At 36.7% G+C, this 14,993-nt stretch overlaps 1 protein-coding gene across 3 annotated transcripts in view; it reads right to left on the bottom strand.

The window, feature by feature from the left end:
* The window catches only part of LOC124115676 (carnitine O-palmitoyltransferase 1, liver isoform-like), a 36,459-nt gene extending 22,469 nt beyond the window's left edge, over nt 1-13,990 (bottom strand). For 2 of the 3 annotated variants that reach the window (XM_046476745.2, XM_048383465.1), the window contains exon 1: nt 13,840-13,990. The gene's annotated coding sequence lies outside the window, so the exon portion shown is untranslated. Of the gene's footprint in view, nt 1-6,189; nt 6,340-13,839 lie in introns of those variants that run through there. The other variant, XM_046476744.2, reaches the window with a different exon arrangement.
* Nucleotides 13,991-14,993: the final 1,003 nt, after the last annotated feature.

The following is a 14,993-nucleotide window of genomic DNA, read 5'->3' as shown; positions in this document are numbered from 1 at the left end:
CACCTGCTCACGGATATGATTAATGCTTGTACAAACCCAACATGTTGTTTAATAAATTGTACATAAGTAAAGACGAGGAAGCAAGTTGTATCCCCAGCAACACTGATACGGACAACAACAAGGAAGTGGTCACCTAGCCAGAAAGGCCGGCAGACAAACTTAAATACTCGGTTATTAAATCATCACACAACTCATGGGAGTCACCGTGACCTTGTCATAATTCATGTGACTGCTTTCCACATCAGCTGTGCATGACATTTCAAAAGTCACGGTACAAAGTTCTCAAAGGTGCAGAGCTCCAGATAAGGTTTTGGTGTTGTGGGTATTTTACCCATGCATCTTAAAATCATTGGGTATCAGTAATTCTATCTGGGTATTCAAATTTCTGTTACCCACAAGTTTTTACACATGTGGCTATTAAAGTTAAATATTTAAAAACACTATTCATCTAGTACCTGCAATCTTGTCCTGTGGGTTCGAGAGCTTTATGGGACTCAAACATACTGCGATAGTTCCACAAGAATGTGTGATGGCAAATGATCATGATGTAACTGTCATTGTGGAGTTTGGCAAGGTTGACGGAATGTCTGTATATAATTTCAAAATAAGTTGCTGATTTGCTAATCAAATACGCAGGGTTACTTCACAATAATTCGATGATACGCACTAGTCTTATTTTTGTAGCGTATCTGTAATGTTCGTTGCGTATTTGATACGCTTGAATTTTATTTCACTGCGTTTTTCTGCATTTCTGATGCGTATTTTACGCAGATATGCAGCTTATCTGGAGCTCTGAATGTGGTTGCATTACATATTGCCCTATCACTGTTGTACTTGACCAAAAATGCCCTATCTGAGACTATTTGACTTTGGTCTATGGTTATCAGCTGCTTAGTTTCATGTATTGGATAAGATGACTCAAACTATGTCGTTAAAACACTACTCCATACACAACAGTTTGATTGTGCAGGAACCAGTTTATACCAGCAGACAAGATTACCCTAATTACACAGAAACAATGTATCAGATTCAAACAAGGCACTTCTTACAATATGCCTGGACAGACTGGAAATCGGCACCATTACCATTGAAATATACAAAACAGGTCCTCTTTAACAAGATTGTGTATAAAAACAGTTTTAAGCTTCTGTAAGATTAAAAAGTGAACCAATTCTTTCTCCATGACTTTGTTGCAACCAAGGGTTTTTAAACAACAATTTTTTTAATGAATAGTTTGTTCAGAAATGTGCCCAAAATAAAGTTTGTTCATAGTGGTACAAAAACTTAATAGTTCAAATTTCCAATTTTAGTTTTTAATAACTGTATTTTCTTGAAAACAAGTTATTTCTAAAAAACTCACAGAAATACCCTAATATCTTTATGTTAATAGTGGACATGAATAGATTGTCTGAAGGTGCTCAGCAAATAAAAAGTTTGTTGGACATGTTGGATATATTTGGTGGGGAAAATAAGAATGTTCTCAAAACAAAATCACTCCCATCCCCCACTTCTACAAATCAAATGAATGCTCCCTAACCTTTTCTCATTCAATTGGTGTGACATCGCAAGTTTTCACAATTAGGCATCTCACAGACAAGGGCTTACTTGAATATCACATAGTGTTCATGGTGAAGTCACTTCACTCACCAATTAAAATCTTTCATAAACTGACTATTTCCTACAGACTGCAATAGACTCACTAGCACATAAATTTGTGCCCTGAATTTCAAGTGATTAAGTATCACAAAGATGTAGGTGACAGTTCCTTGACCTATATCAGACAGACAAAACTATCAAGCGATACATTTAACCTCACTTCACAGAAAACATCATTGAAACTAGCATATGAGATACCTTATGTAATTACACAGACATATGGAGAGATACGCAACAGACTGATAGTCCTTATGTGGGTTATCAACATCACCTAGCTGTCTGGGTCAGGTAAACAACTGGCACTTAATGATAACAATCACTTGTTACATCACACATGAGAGTCCACTACAAGCTTGATACGACAGACTGCAGTACAATGACCTGGGAAGTGACCATACCAGTCTGGTTACATGCAAAGGAAAGACTCATAATGCTCATTGCGCATTTGTTTTTTTCACATGTGGTAATACTGAATTGTTACAATCACTGGTAACCAAAGTAACATTCTATGAAATACACGATATACAACCTTAATAGTGACTACTGGCTATCAAAGACTAGTTAGTTTTTTAAATTGTCTGATAAAACTGGCTGGTATAATTTTCTGATATGATTCCAAGTTGAAATGTTAAGGTGAACCCCGAATTCGATAGGTACAGAACTAAATAATGAAATCAGTAAATAACCATACAAGATCAACAGATAACTAAACAGGTAATAAGTTGATGATTTCCTATAGGCATCCCTTCACCACTGGGCAAGTAGACAAGATGCAAGTCGTAGAAAACCTCGAATCGCACTTGTCTTGTTTTTATATAGGCACAGCCATCCTTCTAGAAATTGTGAAGCATCTCAAATGAGATGGTCAATCCCAGAAGTGCATCGACAACTGTAAACAAGCTACTCTCAGTGGAGCACTCTATACCGGGAGGGTAACGAAGGTGTCAAATGATGGGACAGGGCTTGGACTGTAAAACAACTAAGGGAGGTCACTCTAATTAACAAGCGCCTCAATCTGCTGCCACTAGCAATCATTAGAAATATACTTACATTATATCTGCTGCCACACAACTCTGGGAAACAGTCCTCGTAATACCCAGTGAACATGTTAACAGGGATCAAGTGAGGATTATCTGTACTGATTGAATAAATTCTGTAAGTTCTGTGCCAAGGCAAGACACTTGCAATATTAATTCACAAAGGAGATTTGAGTGTAGGTTATTCCTTATATTAACATTCTCCTTTTCCTGAGAAACGGAGGGGAAATGTGAATTCATGATCTCAAGTTGACACATAAGCACAGTTACTGTATCAGGGTTAGTACAGATTTGTCCTCAACCAATTCAATTCCAAGGTTGTTTCAAAGCAGTTTTACTCAAATTCAAAGCAAATAATTACACAAATTGATAAGATGCAAACATTCAGTGTTGTGATGTGAAAAAATATGTGTTTAATACATAGCAAAATGACAAACAAAGCAGTCTGCATGGTAAGAGGGACTTAATCTTTCAACAACAAAAAAGAAATAAAAAAGAAACAAAATTCAGTTTCATTAGACATGCACAGAAAGTCCAGTAAAAGTTTAATACAGACTCCGAGGTGACCCTGACACACGCAGTGACCTGGCCAGTGATAACCACACCTTATCAGCACATCAATGCTGTACTATGGACTCTGTCCCCACGTGTACAGGTGGTGAGTGTGAACAGGAGTACCTGGTCAGTGATGTCATGAGGGGCTTGGATATGTCAGTGAGTTAAGGAGTTGACTGTCAGTGACACATGAGGTGATGGACTTGTCAATCATGAACTGGTCATTGGTGTCATTCAGTGATGGACTGGTCATTGGTGTCAATAGGTGGCACACTGATCACAGATCTTTTCATGATTATGAGCTAATGGACTGCTCCAAGACATTATGTGCTGACAAACTAACTGGGCCAGGATGGTCAAGGCTGTAATCTTGAAGCATTTGTAAGCACAAAGTCCTTCTGATAATCTGAAATCACTATGGTTACCAGCATTGCTACCATGTAGCACAAAAAGCAAGTGCTTACACTTTGAAATCATTACAAAAATAAAATAATATAAATAATTTAAAAAAAAGTACTTTTGTGTGTTCTTCTTTCAGTCGGTTGTTATAGTTACATGAACTTTTTTTAATTTACAGGGTGACGCGCCTACCAGTATCAAAATTGTCATTGATGAGTTGGTTCGATGTTGTTTGCTTGTTACATTTCCTTTACTCTTCTCGCAAACACCTGGTGTCATAACAGCTTTTCAACGGTACATTCATTTAATTTTCACAGCTAATTTTGCCCTTTATGCCAAATGGAATCATTTTCGCTGGGGATAATCTAGAATGGTTATTCTCTGGTACTGACAATTTATATTCTATGAGGATATATGGGTTTTATCACAATAACCAAACTGTTTTATACTTAAAATGAGTCATGTGCAGAAGGTGGTAAGCATGTTTTGTGATATCTCTGTTTTAGATATTTTACACAGGCCTGCTTGTGTGTTTTTATAAGCGCTATGAGTTTGGGTGAAAGGATACAACAAGGTCACGATACTATACGGTCACGATGATATATACCTTGATATGCATATTTACATCAAATCACATGAAAACTTCTTGCCTAGAATTATTTCAGAGCATGTTCAAAACATTATCTTTTTTAGTAGTGATCTTGAAACCCTAATTAATACACATTTCGTGATAGTTGACAGACAAAAATGCCGGGTGTGATTTTACAAGTAGTAGGTAATGTCTTTTAGCAAGTGTATCATCTTGTAACGATACAGAAAAAAATGTATTGTGTATCGTATCGTCACATGAAAACTCATGATGAACCGGTGTACCTATGCATCGTTTCACCCCTAGTTATGAGTGTTTAATAAATATGATTGCTTACTTTTCAATTTCCCCGAGCTATGTCCCTGGTTATTACATAACAGACTTCAAAATTGCACTAGTCACCATATTTGCTGAGCACAAGTAAATATCCAATGATGGTACTGACCTACTGACTAGTTGCATTTGGAGGGCTATAATTCCAGGCTGTGCCAAAAACTTTTGAGTCAAAATAGCCCAAACGTGGCTCTTGGCATTGTTTTCAGCAGATCATATTGTGACAATATTGAGTACTATTAGTTGAGCACACTAGTCAGCAGAATTTTACTAGAGTGGGGCTTTGGAAAAATGGCTAAAGTTGCAGACTGTACTTCTGAACCAGTTCAAAAGACTTCAATTTTGCTACAAATTGGAATGGAGAAAAACTGATAGAAAATATACACATAGAAAATGTCTTGTTTTAACTAGCTACAAACTAGTGAAATAAGGTTTCCACTAGTCCTCTGGACTAGTTCTTTGAAAAATAAATTTCAAGGGGTGCTTAATCACTATCCACACAATCTCAATGTATGAGGAAATGAAACAAAAAAAGAACCAATACCAGAACTTTCCACTTTCAATAGTAGGAATCAACACTGAATAATATTGATAACTTACGAAGACCAAGAAATATCTTCCAAACACAAGCATACCACTGAACTAGTGGGGTGGGCAGGCTAGTGTCAAATACGTATACTGGTTTATGGTACAACATGACAAAGAACATACAAAATAAAAAAACTTTACTGTTTAAAATGTAAATGCAGTCTCATGTAGTCACGTCTTATTAAGCTCTCTAATGGGTCACACACAATTTGCTAAGTTCAGGGACATTTCCGAAAGGTTTCCAAATTTATCGACTTTCAGTCTCATCTCTTGTTTAGTATGAAAACACTGTAAATCCTTCATACACCTACAAGATTTAAATTGTACAAGTGTTATTTTTTTCAAGATCATGATAATAACCAATTGATTTATTAGTCTGAAAACATAGCACAAAGAAATTGTTATGAAGAAGTGATATGTAAAATTATAATCCAAATGCATCAAGATAATTGATATTTATAGATGAATGATAAATACGGGTACTCTTTAACATGTTTACTGATTTCACAAAGTTGTAAACATACACAAATTATATTTTGTAATAATCTCACTACCCATTCATCCACAAACAGGGGATTTTCTCCCATACAGATTATTTGCCAGGATAAGCTCTGTGTATTATTCTTTTTCTGGTTACAATAATCATGAGAATAGGTCTCATACTACACCACAGTAAAGAGGAATCAAAGTCAGGCAAGGGTCATCTGAACCTGAGACTGAGAGCCAGATACTATGGTTTGAATCAACCTGCCATCCCTCAAATAATCAAACCATTATACCTTGTACAACCAGTAATATAGAATCCCAAACCATAATTACAATAAAAGGCAATTGTGGTGATCACCAAGCACAAATATCTCATAAACACATACATGCATATTCATCTCTAATATTCAAGACAAATCCTGAAGAAAACGAATCAAGATTATTCAATATATTGTGTAACCATTATCCAGTATTCCTTCTGTAGCAGTTTCATTTTTGACTTTCAATTAACTAAAACTAGAGAAAAGTAAGTAACCCTGTACCTACCTGTGCTAATGTGACCAACTTGTAGGTGTGCTGGTCTGAATATAATTAACTGAGTGAGGAGTGTGAGGTAACAATCAGGTATATAGCCTTTCAAGGGGCAAAGTCCACTGAGCAGGCAAGATCACTGCCTTTACTGGCTCACTGACTGGGATGGAAGTAGGTCATGTCTCGCTATATATATCTCAGAGGTAAACACTGAGCAGTGGGGCGAAAAAGTCGAGACTCCTAGCAACAACACACGTGTGCTCTCCACGCTCCACAAGATGTCATGCTTCAACAAATATCACACACAAATATTCTGGGCAGGCTGGACAGGACATTGGACTGGTATTGTACTTGGTCAACAGACATCTGACTGGGACTATGTATAGTAAATGCGGCCGATACATATATCTCTTAAACAAGCTAATGACATCTCCGTAGGTCTGTATATTGGAGAAAGCACACAATGATTTATACAACCAATAATCCTGAATTTGACATGTTACCTGCCAGCCAGTTGGGATCTAAAATGACTGAATCCTATCTCACACATGGAACTGAACAGTTATGTGCTGAAATTCTATACCCAACAATAAATGTCAATTGTGAAACTATAGAAATATCAGAATTGAATTGAACAACTAACATGGCACCTTGATGAGAAGTCTAATGTGACATTCATCTTAATTGGAATTTTGTGTGTATCATTTATTCAACCTGGTAGAGGCCATTAGGAGGAACACAGATGGAGCAGTCTTAAAAATACAGTTATAATGATCATTCCATTTTGTATAATAACATGTTGATTATGTTCTGTTAACAGCTGGTTATTCAGTTGAACATTTCTCAAATGACACAGTGACACACCATCCTGCCATGTCATCACACAAAATCGTAAATACCAAAAATAAGTCTGTGCCAAAAACTTTTCAGTCAACTAGCACAAACTTTAACATTATCTTCAGTAGATATTGGTGTTAACATATTACATAATTATACTTATTATTATTACTTATAAGCTCCGTATACAAGGCCAAACAGACTTTTACCATGTTTACAAGACTCAGGCTTCAGACCAGTGACTAAAGTTGCAGACTCTGATTCATTGGATATGTACAGGGATTATCAGTTTATCACAAAGTATCACAAAGACAACAATAAATTTGAATAAAATATTTACTTTCCTTGACTGACAAGTCACAAAAATGGACTCCATGTCAGGTTGAAATAGGTCAGATGTAAATACAATACTTTCACCACATGGCCTTAAGTGCAAGTGATGATGCCTAAAACAACAATGAAATATTATTAATAATAGTCACTATCATCTACACCATGCTAGACTAATGACAAAATACATATCAGGTTTCTGATGCTATAATTCATGATTTGCACTAATATTTTTGAAGTTATGAAAATGTTTAGTGACTAAGTCAAGAACAAACATACCATACCCTTACTTGCCCCTGAAGTCTTTGAGCATGTTTAGTGTGTGGACAAATATGATTTTAAGAAAACATGCCAAAATTACACACTAACTTATCAGAAAATTGTGTAGTAACGTAGAAATGTGCTCATTAGCATGGTTAGTGCTATTTATCTCGTACAACATGTACAAAAAGGAAGTTCATTATGTCGATGTGACATTATCATGATTGCCAGAGCTTCAGGTTCATTTGAATGTTTTTGGTACAGTGTGGAAATAATGAGTCAATTATCAATTTATATTGGGCCGGGCGACTCATAATTAAAAAAGTCATATTGCTCAGAATATTTGCAGAAATGAAGGTTCATTATAATTTTCCGGAGTCCATGACCCAAGCCATCTGGCAGATTGATCGTATTGATATATTGAATAACAGAATAACAAAGATATTCAATGTCATCAAGCAGTTACAGCCTGAAGCAATCCCTCTTTCCCCAATTTTAATGGCAATATCTGTATTATCTAATACCCCTTTCTTGTGTAAAACCTTCGAAACACAATTATTGCAACAAAAGTCATCATTGTTCTTGAGCATAATAGGATGTTTGAGTCAAGACTTTAGACCTGGTCTGACAGTTTAAAACTGCCTATTTTTCCGCATGAGAAGATCTTTTGAGAATGACAACATTTCTATACAACTGGCATTAGGAACAATAAGAATATTAGCAAACAATGATCCCTTCAACCCTTGGTGAAGAAGCTACACCTTCAGAACACACATTCGTACTAATGATAATTGTGACATGTATCATTTCATGCTGTGATCAACATGATCAAAGTGACACAGATAAGGAAGTAATCCTACATGTTCTTTGTTTCAGATGACACCTGGATGAGCCCAACATAATCATCTGGGCACCACTCAAGGCACTGAAAATAAACAACACCACAAACTCTACACACACAACCTCCACACACAAAGATGTTCAGATGACAAAGTTAAACCCAATACTTGTATGTAAGAAAACATAGAAACATGCTCATCAACTTCTAGAATGCCAATCAAACTGACAATACTTGTAAACTTGCCAACATTATCATAAATATTGATTGTGGTGACAAATCAAGTTTAGAATAATTTGTAATTACAGCATGGTAAGACATTAATGCTGCATCGCTTATAAATTGGTCAAGGCAAGTTTGTTTGTTTGTTGACATAAGCCACACTCAGCAATATTCCAGCTATATGACAGTGGTCTGTAAATAATTGACTCTGGGCCAGACAATCCAGTGATTGACATCATGAGCATCGATCCGCACAATTGGGATCGATAACATGCATCAACCAAGGCAGCAGGCCTGACCACCCAATCCCATTAGTCACCTCTTACGACAAGCACAGTCACCATTTACTGCAAGCATGGGTTGCTGAAGACCTATTCTACCCCAGATCTTCACGGGTCCGTCAAGGCAAGTGGAATGAATAACAAGGCTACAAAGCGCTGATAGTTACTTCAAGCTCATAGAAGGCTAGTTTCATCAAATCTCTAACACTGCAATACAATTTCTGAATTGATATTATTCAGTTAAGTTTAAATGCATAATTGAAACTTTTACTCAAAATGGAAAGAAGACAACATTCTTCAAGTATATCTACTATCTGTTTCTAACTGAAAGTAACGTCCAGTTTGTTTATCAGGATAATAAATATTTCAGACTACTACATTACCAGGCTGCAACCATGTTAATTTCGAACATGTCTAAAGTTGATGAGTAACAAAACATGTAACAAATATCAATCAATCATCCGCAAATCATTGCAATAGCAACATTTGTGAATACAAGAAGCTTAAAAAGCAAAAATAGACATGCTAAGGATATACATTGTATCTGTCAAAATTGTTCACACAGATGACCTGTCTGGCATATTGTCACATCAAGAAGGGATTTCCTACCATACACAATAGATGCTACTTTAGCGCAGGGCTTTGACTACTACCTATTACCTGATCTTACCCAGGTACCTTCTATAGGTCTCAAGAGATCGGTACAAAATGCCTGATTTGGAATAGTTTGACAGTAGCCCTGGAAAAATATATTTAGCTGTACATGTATAAATTAAACCATCTAGTTATGCATACATTGAAGTTGACAGTCACTTTATCTTTATTCAAACATATAAAAGTCAGAAGGAATGTGTGCTTAGTCAGAAATGCGAACATTAGTGACTTGTAGTGTAACCATGGAGTTCTAGATAATTTTTGTCATTAAACAAAATATCACATGACTAACCACGGGTCCGGGGAGTCCTGTCGGTACCCGGGTCCTACTCAGTATCCACCCGACCCGAATACCCGAGTTACTTGTCCAAACCCTACTTTAGTGAGTGGGTAATTAATAAATAAATATATAAAACAAATAACTATTGATTCAAAAACATAAGAAGAAATATTTACTTGTGACTAATTTGAGATAACTCAACAGAAAGGCATTCTGTGACATCCTGAAACAGAATCAAGTGCATTCCACACATGTAGACTTTGACCCTAACAGCACGAAATGTGGCTGCTCTGAATAGGACACCAAGCGATAAGTCCATTTCAGTTATCAATCTAAAATATTATGAAATAACTCATTCATTGTCTACAACCCGTGGGGATCAGGGTGAGAACATAGATCTCCAGCAACCTATTCTTGTTGTTAGAGGTGTGTTGACTAATGTGATCTGGTTGTCAAACTGGTGACTTGGTTGATTGCATGCCATCGCATCCTAGTTGCATGGAACGATATTTATGGTGTCAATCACCAGACTGCGGTCGAAACTCGATTATTTGCAGACTGCAACCAGATAGTCATAATATGGCTGAGTGCAGCGTCAAAAAAGAAACAAACAGCATTGTTATGCAGGGATAATTCTAGGGTGTGACCTTGTGCTTTTAACATGTTTAACCCTTAAATGTTTAAAAAGGCCCACATTTTCAAATACCATGGGGCATTTTGACATTGTGCTGTATGGGCAAGTCTAGGTGTACCTCTGGAATATTTGTAATTTTTACATAAAGGGCCCATGTCTGAAAATTCCTGGAGTGAACCCTTGTTATGTATACCGTAAATAGGTTTTAATCAAATTATTCATATCTTGCTATTAGGGATGTCATAGTATATTGTTTGTTTGTATATTTGGTGCCTAACACCACACTCAGAAATATTCCAGCTATACGACGGCGATCTGTAAATAATAAAATCTGGACCTGACAATCCAGTGGCTGACATCATGACCATCGATCCACACAATTGGGATATGATGACATGCATCAACCAAGTCAGTGAGTCTGACCACCCGAACCTGTTAGTCGCCTCTTTCGACAAGCATAGTCGGCCTTTACCGTAAGCATGGGTTGCTGAAGACCTATTCTACCACGGATCTTCACGGGTCCATCGTATATTGATTTGTTTACGTTGATAATGATACTATTTACACAAGGTTAGAACTAAACTCAAAAGCTTTACTAGCCCGGGAAAAGATAAAACAATGTGGAAATTGGTAAATTTGTAGTAGCGCACAGGAATTTGTACAGGCCCTGGCCTGGAAGGCTAGTGTAAAGTTCTAACCCTACTGTATCAATACAAACAGATGAATATAGAAACAAAATCAATAATTCACTTCGACAAAATCATTTTCAACTGTTATGATGGACAATAAGATGGAAGAATATTCAGAGCTCCAGATAACTTTTTAAGCAATTGAATTTTTACTCGATGGTTTCTATTTTAATTGGTTTATTACATTCCTCATTGGGTAACCAATATTTTTTCACTCATCTATTCATCACTCTTCTGTGTTTTTCCCAAAATGAGTAAACATTTGTACACATGCTGAAAAAGCTTCATTGGGTATTTACACGTGCTATTTTTATACATATAATACCTGCGTTTCTGTACGCAAGTTAATTGAAAGGAATTGGGTTTTAAATATTTTTTGGGTATCTTACGCAAATACGCAGCTTATCTGTAGCTCTGACATTCAATCTAAAACATTTAACACATGTTCTAACAGATCAGCCAAGTTCATATTTAGCATTGTTTAACAATAAGTTGACTAATCTTAGTTCTAGATACGAATTTATGCATCTATATAGATACAGAATAACTAATTTTGTCAATCATTATCTATCGTCATACTTTTGAGTTGATACTTAACTTTCCAATCAATGACATCATTACTTGCAATTGATGCATAGAGCCATAACATCAGTATAATTGTGATCACGGTTTGGTTTGTTGTTTTACACCGCACTCAGCAATATTCCAGCTATATGACGGCAGTCTGTGAATAATCGCGTCTGGACCAGACAATCCAGTGATTGATATCATGAGCATCGATCCACGCAATTGGGATCGATGACATGCTGCAACCAAATCAGCAGGCTTGACCACCCGATCCCGTTAGTCGCCTCTCACAACAAGCTTAGTCGCCTTTTATGGCAAGCATGGTTTGCTGAAGACCTATTCTAACCCCGATCTTCACGGGTCTGTGATCATGGTAATCATGGTAGTAGAATTATATTTCCCAACAAAATGAACATCCTAAGGTGAATGACAGGAAACAAACTGTTTTCAGTATTTGCAACTTCCGTTGTTTTACTGAGCATGCTGAAAGTTTAAAATATATATTGTGATGGGTCTGTAGTTGCCTTATGTATAATCAATTTATCAGTATTGCTTGGACATTGGACAATCATTAATTGGAAATCTTAGAATAGAAAAGTAGACTGAATAATATCAGTATCAATACATTGATAAAGCTACTAAAGGCAGTATTTAAAAGTACACAATGTAAGGTTTCATTGAAGGGTTATTGCAATACCTATCACTGTAACATGTTCAAATCAATGGTTTTCAAATTTGGGCAGCATTATTTCTAGTAGGTCCTTAGTAAAAGAGTACCATTGTTGTCAACATATATAAACTATTTGAAAGTTGATTATGTTGACTGAGACTAACAAATATTTTCAACATAAGTTCACATGGATTGAGATGCAATCATCATAATTTCATTGGTGTCAATATTCTTCATTTACATATCAATTCCATATCAGAGCAGATATCACACACGTTGTACAGTTATATCTATCAATAGTTTGTTTCATGAACAATATTTACAGAAAGATGATCTAATTCAATGAACCAGATTATCACTAACTCCATTCACGGACCTTTGCAGAAAAGTATATATATTATCTCCCGGATATATCACATACAATATATCATCCAGATTCCATTAGATATCAAACATGTACAAGACATTACATATTTGGCTGGAAGCAATTGCATTAGGGCATGTTCCTAATTGTATCATCTTTTGACCTATATTATAACTAAACTATCCAATTTGAAGAAAATTCTTCAGTAAATGTCCAAGATACTTAACCAATCTGAACCCTGTACAGCCCAATCTTGTCCCATGATCAGTCTGGTCTATACTGACCAAAGCCTTCCTTTATCATATATCTCATGTCCTTTTATTGACAATACATGAACAGTAAACATAAGACATCCTAGTTGATAGCTGATTGGAATCCTACAGTACATCATCCTTGTTCTTAGAAGTGCTAATTTCCGGATAGGTTGCAAAGAGTATCAATACAGTCTACATTATACTGCCTAGTAAGAAATAGGCTGATTATATATGAGCATAGACATGACTTTATCTCATCAGTTGCTAGACCTAATTGGCTAATCGATACTGTACAGTAGAATCGATAGTGTTCTGCATTTTCGTTGACTTGTTTCGTAGGTTAATGAAATGTGAGCGAGATTTTCTTCACGCAGCAAGAATCTGAAATCAAGTGTTTGTAGAATGACATGTATGTTGCATGTAACAGTGATGCGTGTCTCTATTTCGATCTGCAAATGCATTTCCGGATGAAAAATAGATTTTTAGTTGACCTGAATCATTCACGTAGTCATCGGTCTGTGGTTAGGCCGACATGGCTTTTTTGCTAACCGCTATGTTGACAAAACACTTTAAATCGTACACAACAGTGTATATAAGGTGTGGGGAATGACATGTGAATTAAATTGAATCATCACTAAGTATGAAAACTGGCCTAGTCTTACATCCTATAAGGCCTAGTAGTTGCCCATGCGACCCCAACACTGGCAACAGGCAGACGGTAAACATAAAATGTTCTGATATCCCGACGACGAAACAAGTTGATCTACAACTGTATGATGCTTACCAAATGCTTGATGTACGTTTCGTTTTCAAACGTGTGCGGTTCAAAATCAAAGCAATAAGCTTTTAATTCCGACAACAACACGACGTGAACGAAAACGCACCAGCGTCCGACTGATCTCGTTCTGGCCTCTTGCCAAACTAGGAGGTCATGTGATCAAGATGATCACGTGACTGGGGGTGTGTCTTCAGTGCTGTGAATGAAATTGTACACAGGAAAAGATTGTTTCTAAATAGTTTTAGTTTAATTTAATTTTTGCCCAAGAATAAGACTAATATCTCGACAAATGTTTTTCGAGAATTTTAAAGTTATGTTTATTGAGAAATGTATTTCTAATTAGAGGAATTGTTCTCCTAAATTGTCTGAAAACGATTCTTGTTACAGTGTAAACAATCCTAAAAATGGGGGATCACCCTGAAAAGTAATAAGTTCACCTGGTAATAGGAATTCTCTCCGATAGGTGAGTATCCAGGAATAATAATTCAACTCAACTGTTCATTAACCGTGCAGTCAGCAACAATTCAACTACATCACAGCAAACCGTAAATAATCAAGTTTGGACCAGATAAACCAGTGATTTCAACAAGCAGCATAGTATGATGATGTGCAATCAGCCGAATCACTGAGCTGGATCCTCCAATCCATTTAGCGACTGGTCATTTATTATAGGAGGGAGGTGGGAATTGGTCAAAGGACTGTATCATATAATGCTGACATCCCCACCACCACTTTTTATGCAACTTTTTTTCATGCCCCCCCCCCCCCCCCACACACACAAATAAATAAACAAAATACATGTACCCCCCCCCCCCCCCCCAATATAATAGATCAGCAGTCCCTTAATAATATTCACATATAAAATGTTTTTATTTGTAAAAATAGAACTATCATTGTTTGATGCACCCTCCCCCACTCCCCCACCCCAACCCCTAAAACCCTCATAGTTGTGATAAATTTTGGCAACCCCCCACTTCCACAGTGTCATGTTTTCATGACCTCCCTCTGAATCTCACCTGCCCCCTCCCCTCTACAAAAATGACCAGTCCCTTAGCTGCCTTGAACATGTATGGGGGAGGGGGCCTATTGTAATCCAGATTCCCACAGGACCACCCAGAAATGCCTGGCTGTTCAAATAGACTTGTAAGAGGGAGGTTGAG

The sequence above is a fragment of the Haliotis rufescens genome, unplaced genomic scaffold, assembly GCF_023055435.1.
Source record: "Haliotis rufescens isolate VD_foot unplaced genomic scaffold, xgHalRufe1.0.p SCAF_49, whole genome shotgun sequence".
Lineage (NCBI taxonomy): Eukaryota > Metazoa > Mollusca > Gastropoda > Lepetellida > Haliotidae > Haliotis > Haliotis rufescens.
The sequence above is the reverse complement of the archived record's forward strand: the minus strand, read 5'-3'. Positions and strand labels throughout refer to the sequence as shown.